The sequence below is a fragment of the Crocuta crocuta genome, unplaced genomic scaffold, assembly GCF_008692635.1.
Source record: "Crocuta crocuta isolate KB4526 unplaced genomic scaffold, BGI_CrCroc_1.0 scaffold2112, whole genome shotgun sequence".
NCBI lineage: Eukaryota > Metazoa > Chordata > Mammalia > Carnivora > Hyaenidae > Crocuta > Crocuta crocuta.
The window spans coordinates 128,926-144,834 of record NW_027527133.1 but is presented as its reverse complement, the minus strand read 5'-3'; positions in this window follow the sequence as shown (position 1 = coordinate 144,834).

The following is a 15,909-nucleotide window of genomic DNA, read 5'->3' as shown; positions in this document are numbered from 1 at the left end:
GCGCTTGCCCACTGTACATGTCACAGGAATCCTTTTGCAGGACCTGGACTCGAAGGAACTGGGGCATCCCAAGACCCCTGTGAGAGAAATGGAGAGAGAAGAAACCCCCGGGAGAGATGAGAAGTGCAGCCACGGACACAGGGCATGGCAGGAGGAAGTTCTTCCCCCCACACCCTCCCCTCCCTGTCAGTCCATCCCCTCTGCATAGAATCCCCTCCCATCCGTTCACACTCACCTTTCACTGACTCGGACTCTGACCACATCTGGCAACAGCACAGTGCCACGCTGCAGAGCCATTTTTGGCAACCCCTTCTCTTTTTTGCCCAAGGAAAGGCAGGAGGTATGCAGTTGTGGGACATTTCCCCATGAGACCTGCTCTGAGACCTAATGGGGCTGCAGCCAGGAGGCCACTTTCTTGGATCCTGGCCCCCCTCGGAGAGAGCAGGCAAGTCTGTAGACAGGCTGCCCAGAACTGTTGAATTCAGGAAGGCATGGACAAGATGTGACAGGCTTACAGGGACAATGCCTGGAGGGCTCTAGCAGGGGCTGTGGACAGACACTGGGGGCATTGGGCTTGGTAAATAACATTAACAAGGCGACAACCCGAGAAGGCAAATTGGGAATGCAGACAAGGCTCCGTGACTGCGCTGGCTGTCTGCCTGTGAGTCACCTCTGCAGGTCGATTTCATTGCGGAGAATTTGGATATGCAATGTGCCTGGAAAGACAGGCTGGGTTGGAGCCCTCCCTCTGAACAATGAAACAATTTGGAGAGGACCATGTGGGCCCAGGATCACGTGGTTGGTGGGGCCCAGAAGCCGTGGCCCTTGTCTCTTTCCCTCCTTAGCCCCTCTTTTCCAAGGGCTGGGACCAGTTCCCTAGGTTTCAAGTTGAAATTGGCCTTTCCCAAAGTAACCCTGATTTGGGGGTCTCCAGAAATCCCCTTGGCCCTGCTTGATCAAGTTACCTCTTGTGGCTTGACCTCCTTGTCCCTGTTCAGTGCCTGTCATAGAGAAGATGCCAAAAAATGTTTCTTGAAAGAATGAGGAAACCAGTGTATTTATTTATTTTTTTAATATGTGTGGATTTGTCTATGTTTCCTATTATACCTATGGGATAAAAGTATAGCCTGAAGGAAACAAGTGTGTGTCCAGTATGTCCATAAGATAGCAGTGGTTTCAGGAAATATATCAGTTTTGTGCAGGTGTGGGTCAGGGATTAGGTGGGGAAACAATCTGGGAAAGAAGAAATATGCTTGAAAAGAGTCCCAGGAATGCCACTCATTTTGTAGGCACAATCTTGCTCTTCCCTTTTTGTTCTGATCTTCTGGAACAGAAAATAGTTTTCCTTGGCCCAAAGACAATGTAGGGTGAGCTAATGACTGTCCAAACGTGCTGAGAGCTAATTGTGCCTGCTACAGGACACCTTCAGAAAGATCCCATGATGTGAGTGATTCAAAGCACTGGCCACTGTGAGCAAGTGACCTGGAGCTTTGCCTAAAGTGACAGAAGCCCCGAATGAGTCAGCATGGGCCCAAAACTCAGGTTTCTGGTGGGTTGTTTATCCAAGTGAAGAGATAACATAACAGCCAGATGGAGTAAGCACTAACTGGTGACATTTGAGCATTTTGAGTTGGAGCTGGCTAGAACTTGATTTTTGTCTATTTTCAAATCTTGCTGTGTTTTGAACCATTTGTGAATGGCATGAAAACCCTATATTAGCTCATATTTGCCAGTTATTTTAAGAACATATTTTTCATAGCCAGTGACTATAACGAGATCTGTAATTGCCACCTTACATTTGGGGATACCTAGTGCTTTGGACTAGTGGCCCTACAAAGCCACAACTTTGAGCTGGAAGCAGCTTTTTCCATGCTACACAAGGAGTGGAGGCAGTAGCTAGCAGCCAACGGTGAAGCACTGCCACACAAGGACCTGGGTTTTGCCTGGCTTCCACTGTGAGCTTCAATCTGGACCTGGGATGGGGTCCAGACATCCACCCACCTTATTGAGGCAGTGAAGAACTTGGAGGCGAGGTAAAGCTGTGACCAGCTCTGAGCGGATAACATATAGAAGGAAGGAAGGAAGTAATGTAGGTAAGGAAGAAGGGAGAGAGGCAGGGAGACTCTCGGGGCCCTATACTGGTGAGTCGTGGCCACATAATGATGACAGCTGGAAAATCCTAGGTAGGCCAGCACCCAACACTCAGAGCTTAGTGCTTAGCTCTGTGGAGTGGCAGGCTCACCTAAGGGAGGCTGGCGTAAATGTCGCTCATGGAGTGGAAAGAATCGGTGGGTCATGCAGATGTGCTGGCTTGACTCTGTTGGGGAAATGCTGCAGTGTCTTCTGAGACCTGGCCAGTGGGCCACTGTCATGCCCCTTTTGAAATGAATCTTCACAGACTTGACCGGTCTTTCCACTCGTCCAGATCACAAGTGCCATCTGAAATGGTCCTCCCCTGCCTTTAAGCCCTTTTTGGTTGACTTTCTCTGGCTCTTTCTTTGCTGTTTTCTCTTCCCTCACCCTCCTTCCTTCCTCTACCATTTCTTCTCTGCTTTTCCACTGCCCTTCCTGCCCCCTCATTCTCTTTTTCATCCACTCCTCTTTCTCCCTCAATAGCTCCCTTTCTTTGCGTTTCTTCTCCTCCTTCTTTCGCCTCCTCTTTTCCTACTTCCTGTCTGGAAGTGTCCTCCCCATCCCTCCTCCACTCCATTGCTCTGTTCTGCTTTCATTTTCACTTCTCATCCTTTTCGCCATTTCCTCCCCCCTCCCTCCTCTCTCCTCAGAATCCTTTCCCTCATCTGCTGTCCTTTCAATATGTCTCCGTCCTCCTTTCCTACCCCTCCCCACCCTCTACTCTCTCTGTCTTCTCTACGTGGTCCTTGTCCCACTGTCCAGCCCTTACTTCTTACAGCTCTTCCCTGACACCAAGTTCTCTTCATCTCCCTTCTGTCCTTCAAGTTGTGTCTCCAGTCCCTTCTCCTCCTTTCCTTCTTAGCCTCTCCCCTGCCCATTTCTCTGAGGCCTGCATGCCCTGCCCCTCCACTCCTCCTTGCATCCCAGCCTCTAGAGCTGGTGAGGATTGGGCCTCAGTGGACTTTGTGCTGAGCCAAGAGCCTGGACCCCTACTTCAAACCCCAACTCCACTCCTCCGGCCATTCTAAGCCCTCCCTCAGGCAGCAAAGACTCAGAACAAGAGCAAGCCATGGGAGGCAGGTATGCCGTGGCAGAGTCCTCCCTCTGAGCTAACATGCCAAATGGGGCTACTGATGGCCACCCGGAAAATGATGAAGGGGGTCCGTGAAGGTTCCTGGGCTTTAGTGAGCTATGTGTTATATTTAGTCAGTGTGTCATCAGTGGAGATTGCTTTTGATGGGTACCCCCAGCAATGAGCCACCTGTGACAGAGCAAGTTCATGGGCTGAGCGCCAGGCAGATCTCCTGTACAATGACCCTTTTGTCTTCCTTTTGGAACAAAGGGTACTCTCCACGGTTGGATGGCTCTCCATCATAGCCTCTTCCTATAGAGTTTGGCCATCCTTGCCTATCACCTGCACCTTTAGCTGCTCATTTCCCCTGCCTGTGTGTCTCAGTCTCAAGGCCCATGTCCTGGCCCTTACTTCCAGCTTGCCTCACTCTCTGCCCCTGCCTATTTTGCTGCCCTGTCCCTCTGCTCCCAGCCTGCTGTGGAGCAGCTAAGGAAACTTCCTTGGGAAGCCACTGGAGCTGCTCATCAACAAGGAGGCAGTGTAGGGGGAGGGGGTTCCTGAAGTTCACAGGACAACAGTACAACCTGATCATAGGCTCTGCATCAGAGTAGGAAAAGCTATCAGTCCTCTCCAGCCACATCCCAAGCCAAATGAGGACTGCGCCCTTCACAGAGACAGCTCACAAGGCCCAGGGGAGTTCCTGGAGATATAGATCACCTACCAGGTGCAATTCTGTCATAGCACCAAGACCTGCCAGAGGACAACATTGGCAATCTGGGGACTCAGAGAGTACCCAAGGAGTAGGGGTAGGGTGGCTGCACAAACATTGTCTCAGGAAACACTGAAGGCCAACTAGGCCACTACATTAATTCAGTCCAAGAACTGGGGCCAGAAGCAAAGCTAGGGTAACATCACGCCTCAGGGTCCCTCTATTAAGCAGAGGACTGCACTAAATGGTCATTCAATTGTGGTGATATTGGCTTATCAAAGCCCATTTTGCTCTAGGCACATGTGGTTACATTTAAGCCTCTTATTAACTCAACAATCTGAGTTTGCTCATTTTGCACATACAATCACTGTGGCACAAGAAGTTTAAGTGATTGGCTATAGATGTACAGTGAGTAAATAGAAGAGTCAGGTCTGTTGGCTTTACACTCTTTGGCCTGCTGTATCAAGGTGCTTCCTGATGGTGTTGGTCCAGAGATCGGGTACTCTGAGCTCTTGCCCAGCAACAACAACTTGATGGGAATAAAGGCCAATCCTCTGGGGACAAACCTCAGAACTTCTCAAGGGAGGTGGTTTCCTTTGACCAGCTGTTTTCCTCCCATCCCTACGGCTAGCTGGGAAGTAGGAAACCTCCCACAAAGCAGTGTGTTTATTCATTGTTTCAGTAATGGCAGAGGCTCTGAACGTTTGGTTAGCCACTTGCTGTTTCTACTGCCTATAGTCTCTGTCTCTCAGTCTCTACTTGTACTGGCTCCTTCTTCACATTCAGTCTTCAGCCTAAATATCACCACGTTTGACCACCCAGTCTAAAGTGGCCATTCAACCAATCTTTGTCACACCACCTTATCTCTTTATTTTCTGGCCCACACTGCTCACTCATATTGTCTTTATCTCTTTGTTTGTTCAGTCTCCCTCTCCCCACCCCCTCCATTTTGTTCCACTTGCTAGGCTGCCAGCTCTGTGAGTGTAAGACTAGATGTTATGTGAGTGTAAGACCTAGTGTTATGCCCAGATCGCGATCTCCCCCAAATCCCAAGACCACCAAGGAGTCCGAGTCACGTATGCAAAGGCAAAGGGCTTAAGCTCAGGCTCCCAGACCTCAGCGACACAATGGATCCATGCTGAGAGCCCCGAACAAGGGCAGAGTAGGGTTTCTATGGGGTTTGAGATGGAGGAGTTACAGAAGTTGTGACATGGGAACAGTGATCCAATCATAATCATTCAACATCATTGACAGCGGGTTTGACCATACACATTGTCTAGAGTATTCGTGACTTTTGGCGGGATCCAATTACAACATTTAGAGTACCTTTAAATTTAACCAATCACAGAGTGAGCCTAGGGTCTTACTCGGCAACTAATGGGTTAACTTTAACATTAGGTAACCGGGTCCTATCTATAGTTTCTATCTCCAGGCCTCTCCCTTAACAATGTGGAGGGTGGTCGCTGGCCTTTCCTGATTGGGTGTTGCAAGGGTGGTTACTCCTGCCTTGGGCAATGTGTAACTACCTGATAGTTTTGGGGAAGTTGAAACTCGGGCCTTCTAGTTTAGAGGGGAAACTTAAAGCCTGTCATGGAGTCAGTTTGGTTTAGACGTTTAGACTTGTGGCCTTACACCTAATCTATACTAGATACCTCAGCACATAGCAGAAGCTTAATGAATATTTGCTGTAAAGCCCAGGGGAAGCAATGACTACCCCTGCTTAGGAGAGTTGGGGAAAGTATTGAAAGATGAGTAGGAGTTTTCAAGACAGAAGTGTAAGACAGGACATTTCTAGTAAGGGAAACAACATGTGCAAAATCTAAGATAGGAAAAAATCCTGGTGTTCATAAGAACATGAAAATGCTTTAGCTAGAGTTAGGTGTAGGAGAAAATAATAGATAAAGCAGAAAAGGCCATGAGAAGCCTTATCATGGAGAACCTTGAAAGCCAGGTGGAAGCATTTGTATTTTTTGGGTTGTCCATTTGCAGTGTTTGAAAGAAGGAGAGATACACATTCAGATCTTTGTTTTAATGCTATTTCTCTGCTGGCCAGCAACATAGATGGAGAGGAAGGGAGCAGTGATTAGTCTATCTACGGAAAGAGTAGTGCATGCCTTAGACAGGAAGGTACATATGGGCTGTTCATTGTGACCTGGCTTGTAATGGAACAAAAGACACGTGTGTTTGAATGTTAGCATTACCAGCTCCAGCCCTGACCTCTCCTGACCAAAGGTGCTGAACTTGAATACCAAGACCATAGGGAAATCTGCCTTCCTAAACATCCTGAGATCCAGTAATACCAATGAGGTAACTGCATGGAACTCCAAGCAAAGAAAGAGCTTCCAGAAGCCCCTCTAAAGAAAGGAAATGTCCTGATGCCTCCCACCATCTTGTCTTGCAGCATAAAAGTGTCCCATCCATGCCAGAGCTGGCTGCTCTGAGGACATCTCCATTCAGAGTGAAGATTAAGACCGCTGGGCATGAGTGTTATGCATGGACCAGAACCTGCACACATATATGCTGTACGCCTGGGGCTCTGGGATAAAGCAAACTTTGCTTGAGAAGTCACCCTGTGTCTGAGTGATGGGCTCTGAACTCTGGCCCCAACACACTTCCCTGCACTGCACACCTCTCAGTTGTTTTAATTTGACATCAGGAGGTATGATCACAGCATGGAGGAGGGCACTTGTGGGGATGAGCACTGGGTGTTATATGGGAACCAACTTGACAATAAACTATTTTTAAAAAAAAGAAGGATGATCACATTTTTGGCAAGACCTGGGAAAGAGGAGATGGTTGTGATATTGCCCCCTTAAAGTCCCCAGTCTCTGAAATGGAAATTGGCTGCCATATTGGAAAGGAATAAGGGAGAGAAAATTGCCTTGTGGGAAATTTGGCTTAGTCAGAAATATCCCCAACAATCTTTTGCACCAGCATAGTGCTTTGTCAAGTGCTGAGCTCTTTCCTGTACACCAGTCTACTAGATCTTCACCATGGGGCTGTGAGATCCCTAGGGCCAAGATTAGCTTATCCAAGGAGGCATAGGCAGCCCAGAGCACTCCCATCTATGCCATTTTAGGGCCCAACCCAGGCCCAAGAGGTCCTTGTGCTATAGTGGGGAACCTTGCCTATGGGCAGGAGACAGAGTTGTGGTGAGGAAACACCACAGAGCAGGTGCATTCCAAGGAGTCCCGAATGGCCAGCTCCTCTTCCTTCTTCTCTTCCTTTCTTTTCCTTTTTGTTTGTATTGAGATAAAAGTTATATAACATAAAAGTCATCATTTTAACCATTTTAAAGAGCACGATTCAATAGCATTTAGTACATGCACAATGTTGTGCAACTATTATCCCTTTCTAATTACAGAACATTTTTTAAAAATATTTTATTTGTTTTTGAGAGAGAGATAGAGACAGCATGAGCAGGGGAGGGTTAGAGAGAGAGGGAGACACAGAATTCAAAGCAGGTTCCAGGCTCTGAGCTAGCCATCAGCACAGAGCCCGATGTGAAGCTCGAACCCACGAACTGTGAGATCATGAGCTGAGCTGAAGTAGGACGCTTAACCAACTGAGCCACCCAGGCGCCCCTAATTACAGAACATTTTTGTCACCCCAAAAGGAAACCTCATATGCAATAAGCAGTTACTACTATTCCCTCTCTCCCTTTTTTTCCTTTGAAAAGATTAATTGAAACTTATTTGTAGACCTCAGTTGCAGAGAGTTGAATTAAATCAACCCTTCATTCCAGGCCTAGTGATGAGAATCATAGACAGGATGTACAAGGTTTTGTTTTTCTCCCTTTATTCTAGATCTGCACATCACATCTTTCCCCCCTTCCATGGGCACCCACTCTAATGCATTTCAGATTAGTCTCTGAATATGTATGTGTTCTTGTAAAATATAGTGTTGTTTTGTGTATGTGTTCTTAATTTGCATAAATGTTATTGTGCTATAAATCTTGTTGTTTCTTATTTTAAAATAAAATCAGCACTATAATTTTGAGATCAGTTCATGTTGCACATACATCTAGTTACTTCAAACTGCTGCTTAGTTTTCCATTTAAACTATCCATTCTCCTGGGGATGGCAGATGGCTTATCCCCAGTTCCATGAAGTGTCACAGCGGCTATCCTTGAACATGTCCTGATGGGGCCTATTTTGGGATAGACACCCAGATGTGGGCTCAGTCAATCATAAAGTACAGGTGTAAATGATGTTCCTAAACCCCTCTGGTTCGCTCTCCAAAACAGTAGAGCAGTTTACACTCTACCAGTAGGGCATGGAAGCTCCAATTTCACCTTGTCCTTGCTGACAACTGGCATTTTTCAACTTTCTAATACTTGCCAGACTGATAGGGGCCAAGTGAAATCTTATTCTTTCAATTTGTATATTCTCAATTACTAGTGAGTCAAGGGAGTCATCAAATATAGTTGGGAGGCTACAATCGATGCAGAGGAGGGTTTGGGAGACAGTAAAAGTAGTTCTGGAGTTAGATGAGGGGGACATTGAAGGGGTGGGAATGAAAGCAGTTGAGTAGATCTTAACAAATCAAGCCCTCTTACACTCCAGCAAGCAAGCAGGGAACATGGGTCAGGAGAGGGAGAAAAGTACATGGTGGCACCAGTAACTGCAGTTAGAAAGCCAGAATTAGGCCCTGTAGACAGAGATGGCATACACAGCAGGGGTTCCTGACACAATCTTGAAGAGGAGCCAGGAGTCCAAACAGGGACTCAGTCTGAGCAGCAGATCAATGTCAAGACTTGTTCCAGGCACCTTATGACCATAAACACTGCCCCAGTGGAGTCTTACATTGGCCCAGCTGCAAGCCAGCACTCCAGCTTCATCTTAGTTGAGTAGGCACATTTTCAAGGTCAGAGTCACTTGCACTGGAGGTGTTTAAGGAATGACTACATGGCCACAAGAAGGTGAGGTTTGGGCACGTGTTTGGAGTGTAGATCATTATTCTACACCATTGATCCACTGGTTTCTGAGCTGATTTGGGAGTCGCTTTGGGAATGGGTTGAAAACACAGGTGACAGTCCCTACCCTGTTGACTTACCCCAAGGTAGGAAATGAGAAATGCAGAGCAGTGCTTCTCACACTGCCTGGGTTGGAAGGACTAGTTTTCCAATGTCCATTTTGTCACAATTGACACTTTTGTAAAATACAAAATCACACACTTCTGTGTTGCAGCCATACCAAATCGCTATAACAGTACCTAAATAACTACTCTTATTGTTGTACCCATTTCATCAGCACGCACTCACCTGTGGACCACACTTTGCATAATACAAGTTTGGACGATCATCCTTTAGAGATCATTTCCAGCCTGGAGGTTGTAGGCCACTGTGCCTCTGTGTTTGGTCACCAAAAGTTGCCCTGCCTCTACTCCAGCTTGTGACGTTTCCCTGGGGTCAGGCCCTTTTGTCTTGGTTCACCAACTGAGAGCCTAGTTTGCNGCCTGACTTATTTTGCTCAGCATAACACCCTCAAGTTCCATCCATGTTATTTCAGAACCCAAAAACAATGTAGCTAAGGCACTTGTCCAGTATTTTTCATTTAAAGGTCTCAGGCATTCTTATTCTGCACCGTGTGTACTAAACAAAGCACACATTGATTTGGCAAAGACCTGGCCTGGGTCAAAAATGTTCCTTGTGGTCTTCAAAATGAAGTTCCCAAACCATAGGCCTAACTTCTCTGGAAACACATCAGAAGTTGTTGTCCAGAAGGTGGAAGGGCTTTCAGGTAGGTCTGACTGTAGAGTAACAGCTTTAAGGGTCCTTTAAGGTACACCAAGGGAAAACTACTGGGAAGCTGAGGGCAAGATATCAGTCACCTCTCCCCAGGCCAGCTCATTCACCTTCTACAACTTCAGTGATAACCTCTGTGCCTGTGACTGCTAGACCTCCATCTCCAGCCCAGATCTATCCTTTGAGCACCTGACCCATAGCTCTAATAACCTACTGGACATGGTAAAACTGTAAACAATATGAGCAGCAGCTGACCTAGACTCATGGGCCCAACTGCCTGGTTTAAATATTTGCTTCTTCACTGACTAGCTGTGAAATTATTTAATCTCTGGGACTCAGTTACCTCATTTAAAAATGAAAACCATCATCATCATCATCATCATCATTGATGAGGAGTGAGGTAATAGATGTAAAATGTAGGGAAAAGGGCCTGGAACACAGAATGCCCTACTGCCCTGAAAATCTGTTAGTTAATATTGCCATGTTCCATTTTAATTGGTTTAAAGCAAAATTTAAGACCTTCTTCAATTTGTTTCTCCTCTCTTGTATTTCCACTCAATAATGTCTCTACCATCCATACCCCTTTCACTTCCCAATTGTATTTTACATATGTCAACTCTAATTCTTAAATATATCTCTTCCTCATCTGTACCATTCTGGTCCAGCCACCACCATCCCTTGCCTGGATGATTTCAATAGTCTCCTAAATGGTTTCACTGCCTTTGTTCTTGTCTACTTTCCCAAAGTCTACTTTCCTCACAACAGCCAGAAGGATGTTTACAAACCTTGTAACTACTGTTCAGAATTTTCCAGTGGCTTTCCACTTCAGGTAGAATAAAATCCAAACTCTTTCTTCTGGTCTGCAAACCCTGCTTAATCTTGCTACTGCTTACCTCTCGACCTTATCTTTTGCCTTGCTCCTCATATTCCACTAGGTTCTGGATAGACTGATTCCCTAACTCTTCCAGAAACACAGATGAGCATTCTACCTCAAGGCATTCACATATATTTATCTCTTCGGCTGAAATCTAGTTAATTCCTCCTAGTTATGCCTCAGTTCATACACAACCTCTGCAAAGACTTCCCCAATCTCCTGTACTAGATCAAGTTCTTACATGTTCTTATTGCATCCTGGACCCTTCCTTCATAGCTATTAACCCAGATGTCATTATACTTTCATTGGTGTGCTTATCTGATTAATATCTACCTCTTTCATTAAAGCTAAAAGATTTATAAGGGCACAGACTTTACCTGACTTGTTCAAAATTGTGCTTCCAGTAGCTAGAAGAGTATCCAGCACATCGTATATGCTCAATAAATAGTTGTTAAATGGCTGAATCATTGAGGCAACTTTTGACTTGGGCATAGAAGAGGAGAAGGTCTTTTAAAAGACCTTTACAGGAGATTGTCACTTAGGTCACGTAGAAGGAGAAAAAGGAATTCTAGGTAAGAAAACAACATGATCAATGGCATAAAGCCATGGAAATGGAGGGTGGGTAGAGAGAAAAGTGGAAATCTTGGGATGGCTGAATAAGAAGGTATATGTGGGGCATGTTGAGATATGAAGATGGAGATGATGGCACAGATGTGGCAAAGCAGACCTTGTGCTCCAGGCTAAAAGAGCTTCTATTTTGTTTTAAGGGCAATGGGGGAGCCATGGAAGGGGTGTGATATGGGGAAGAATAGCTCAAAATTAAGGCTCTGCCTCCTTTATATGGTTCCAAGAATCTCTCACTATAAGTCCCCTTCAAATGCCCAGGGTGCATTTATGCAAGCCAGATTAGGCTCCAGGGAGTCCCAGCAATTCCTTTTCTTTCTTATCTTACATTTTCCCAAGTCTAGGAATGCTTTTTCCCTTTCTTTCTTACTTTACATTTTCCTGAATCTAGGAATGCTTTTTGTTTGTTTTTGTTTTTGCTTTCAGAATAGCATGTGCTAAATCTTCAATATCAGATGTTCCATTAACAGTTGTTTTTCAAAGTTAGACAACTGGGGACAAGGGACATAGCTGAAAATTGGAAGGGAAAGTGTTTGTGCTTCTGGAAAGGATTACTATAACCTCCAGATTTTACCAACTGGGAGATGGACCTACGGCCAGAGAGAAGAGAGACAGAATGAGAAAGAAACAGAGAAAGGGAGAGAAAGAAAGAGATATAATCTGAGAGCAAGGCAGAGAGAGACAGAGACAGAGACAGAGAGAGAGAATGAGAAAAGACGGAGACAAAGAACTACACAATAAATAACTATGATAGGCTCAGGAGCCAGAGAAAGATGATACCAGTGAGAAAGGGCCAGAGGCCCAGTAAGAAGCACAAGTGTGTATACCTAGTGAGTTGGCTTGCTCAGCTTTTGATAAATGACTTCTTCCTTCCAGTGACCCAGATGTATATAAGTTCTTGAGTTGGAAGTTAAGTTAAAAAAAAAAAAAGCGATCCCCAAATATCAAGGGAAACCAAGTAAAAACAAGTTTATTGGTTGGTTAAGAAGTTTATTTGAAAAATTTTTATATCCATTGCTTGTCTTCCTTTTGATCCCAATCTGTAAAAACTATGCATGAAAGTAAGTACACAAGCTTCTCACCCTCAGAGAAGACCTCAAAATAACTGATGGATGTCCAGGTACCCTGCTGAAGGTTTTGTTCCCAACCTGCCTCATGGTCTAGCCCCAGCCTTAGCATCTTAGGGCTCCTTATACATTCCACTTAACACTGGTCCTTGTGTAAACCACCCCAGCTGTGTCTTCAGGGTATGGGAGAAGAGCCACTGCTGTAGCATCTAAGGATTTGCCTTGACACTGGGTATGTGAGAGCTGGTGGCATTCAGTGCCAAATGGAAAAAACAGTGATGCTTTCTGAATTTCCACTCCTGTACTGAAGAAAGGGTATGGGGTGGCATGTCTCTGTTTTTATTTTCAATGTCAATTAGAAGGAAATTTCAAATATTCTGGTGATGGAGACCTGCAGCAAGGAATGGAAGACAAGGTCTGGACTGTATGGGGACAGAGCTTCATTCTGTTCTGCTACACTGGTAGATTTAGGCAAACTCTTCCCTTCTCTGGGCTTCTGTCTTACCTGTCCAATAAAAAAGGGACAAGTGATCACTAAGTGTCCCAGTTGTGATTCACTTGTGACATTTTAGGAATCTCTGTGTTTTAAACTACCCAACCAAGATTCTCATGACCTTCTCAGAAATGTGATTTAAATGTTCATACCAATAAGTCAATTCACAACCACCTGAGCAACTGCACCAAAAGACTGTTCATTGAGAGCTGGGGTTCAACACTGAACAGAGGTCAAATATGACATGTCCCAGAACTCTGTTTTTAACCTTATCAGTCCAAAATCTAAAGAAATAGAAGGCACATTTGCCAAATTTACCAGATATATATACGGCTTGGAGAGAAAAAGGTAGTCATTGTTGTAGCATCCTGGCCCAACTAAACAAGATGATGTTTTAAAGGGTCATATAGAAATCCATTATATTTTAAAAAATAAATTCTGTACCCCTGATTAAAGATCTCAGGCTCTAAAGGAACTCAGAGGAAAAATAACTAGTTTGGTTGACCACAAAGCTCAACAGTGGTCCAGAGTGTGATGTGGCTAGAGAACAAGCACAAGTTAGTTGTGCTGTCCAGGAAGGGGAAAGTAGTGATTCCTTGTTGAGCAGACTATGTCCATACTCTTGAGCTTAGTTCTGGGCCCCAGAATAGAATGAAATTGGGGGAAAACTTCTGTGAGAAAGAAAACTACTAAGATGAGTAAAGGGAAGAAATAAATAGAAGAACTATTCAGGATATGGAGGAGCAGATGCCTGGGAGAACATAGCCACCATCTTGAGGTCTCTAAAAGTCTGTCCTGTGGAGGAGAGTGCAGACTTGCGCCCTGTAAGCCCTAGTAGGAAATCCTAACATGAACCATTAGGGTGTAAATTAGAGGAAGTAGTTGGCTACCAAAAGACTCAAAGCCTGAGAAATCTTTTTCTTACACTCTTATTCATTTGTTTTCAGTTGTTTATCATTCATTCATTTAGCAATTCTTTCCTGAGAACCAAAGAAGATTCAAACCCTGTCAACAAAGAGCTGCTAGGCCAGCAAGAAGACCTTGTATGTATCAGTATCAGTCAAGTATCAGTGAGAACTGTGCTGGGGGAAGAGAAGCCTTCACACTGTCCCTCTACTATCAGCCCCCTGTGGAGACAAAGGACACTCTTTGGCAGGAGAGCAGGCCCAGCCTGAGATTGAGCCATGACTTTAGCATCACTGGCACTAATGTTTGCAGCATTTTTCTCTTGCCTGTTGCTGGAACCTCAGAGGCATTTGGTGGCACCACAGGCAGCAGAGACATCAGGGAACCCTCCCTTGAGGAGGTGTGACTCACCAAGGATGAGAACGTCCAGATACCAATGACTCAAAAGCCTTGGAGATGAACTTGTCAATTAGTATGGAAAAGAATGAGGCCCCAGGGGCCTTCTCTTTCCTAGCAGCAAGAATTTTAGAGACTGCCTGGAGCTCCTTATGAAGCAAGAGAGTCATGGTGGGCCCCTGGGGACAGAACTGTTGAGCTGCACCATGAGCCTCTGTACTCCTCAAAATTTAACTGGCAAATTCATCTACTGTGGTGTACAAGTGGGTTTGGTTACCAGGGACACTGTAGGAATGCACAAATGTGGAACCTGCTCATCAGTCTCCCTCCCCACAGGGATCCCAGATGCTTCCTTCCAATGGTCTGGGGTAAAGGCAGACAAAGCTCCTTACCTCATACTTTGCATCCATAACCCAATGCCCTGCAAGCCCAGTCTTGTGTCTTCAGGTCAGGGACTCCAACTTTCTCTGGGAATAACAAAGGAGGAATTGTGGTGTTTGTTTTCCTAGGTCCAGTAGCTAGCCAGGGCATCAACAAGTTTTCCTGGCATCCTTCTATATGAGCTGATCTGTGGGACTGATAAGCCACAGATGAGCTTGGGCACAATGCCACAGATGTAAAACTGATTTCTCAGGTTCTGGGCTTCCTATACAAGGTTGCCCTGGTTGGATCACCTGTCACTGACTGCTCTAAGGTGACTTGGCATTTCTTCTCCTACTGCAGAAGCCATTTATCGGCATGATAGATATTTAATCTGCAGCTCGAGCTGCAATCACAGTGATAATTCTAGATAGAGGCAAGGGGAAACTTGCAGTCCACATTGGCAGGGCTGGATTTATCATGGCCAAATAGGTGGAGATAAAGGGTGGAAGGGTGGAGAAAAAGAAGGTGCCTTTATGATCACCATGAAAAGCTCATGCTATACCATAGTTCTGCAACATGCTGTGCTCATTGAAAAAGAAGGAAAGCAGCAAACAAGCAGAGAAAGGGGCTGGACAGGGTGTCAAGCTAGAGACAGGGCTGAGTACCTTCTAGAACTAGCAGACGTCCCCCTACCAAGCACATTAAGTAGGGCCAGGGCCACACCCAGCCCTCCATTCTTACTATACCACCACGATCATGACCTACTCTGGGCTCCTTACGAACATCACTTCATGCTGAGGTTTGCAGTATCTTACTAAAAGACCCCAAATCTCCTGTTGAAGAAGGAAGAGAGAATGCCCAATAAAGGTTCAGAGGATGTAACTGGTATTTCTCGGGATTGGTTGAGGCAAAAACAAACTTGGCAGTGAATGGGTCATGGGGTCAATCATGTTCTGCCTTTTATAGCAGGCATGGAAAATAGACACAGCTGGTTCTGGAAGACCAGAGTTCTCCTCACATAGGAGACATGTTTCAAGATCCAGAAGCTAGCTGAAAGGGAAGACAGCCTTTACAAAAACAAAAACAAAAATAAAAAACAAAACAAAAAAACCTACTGTGACAGATTTATGATGAACTACTATGTTTCTTCTTCTTCCTTTTGTACTACCATTAGACAAGAGGAAAGGCAAGGAAGCAAGGAACCATGGCAAACACCTACATGGTATAGGTGAAAAGGGCTCTTCGGGTTGCCAAAGTTATCCCCCACGTTCTTGAACCAGCCAATGATGCCTCTTCAGCTAAAATGAGACCACATGTTAGCTGGTTGCTTGGGTATATAAATTGATGAAAAACTTCAGGAAGGCCTCTAACCTACCAGAGGCAACCCTGCAGGATGCTCTCTTCAAGCCTGGTATATCATTTGCTTGGTGGATAACAGTAGGAGATTGGTGAGTGGGGACATAACTTTATTTTGCCCACTTGCATTTAGAAACCTGTGTCTCTTTTTAGAAACATCAAGTCTAATA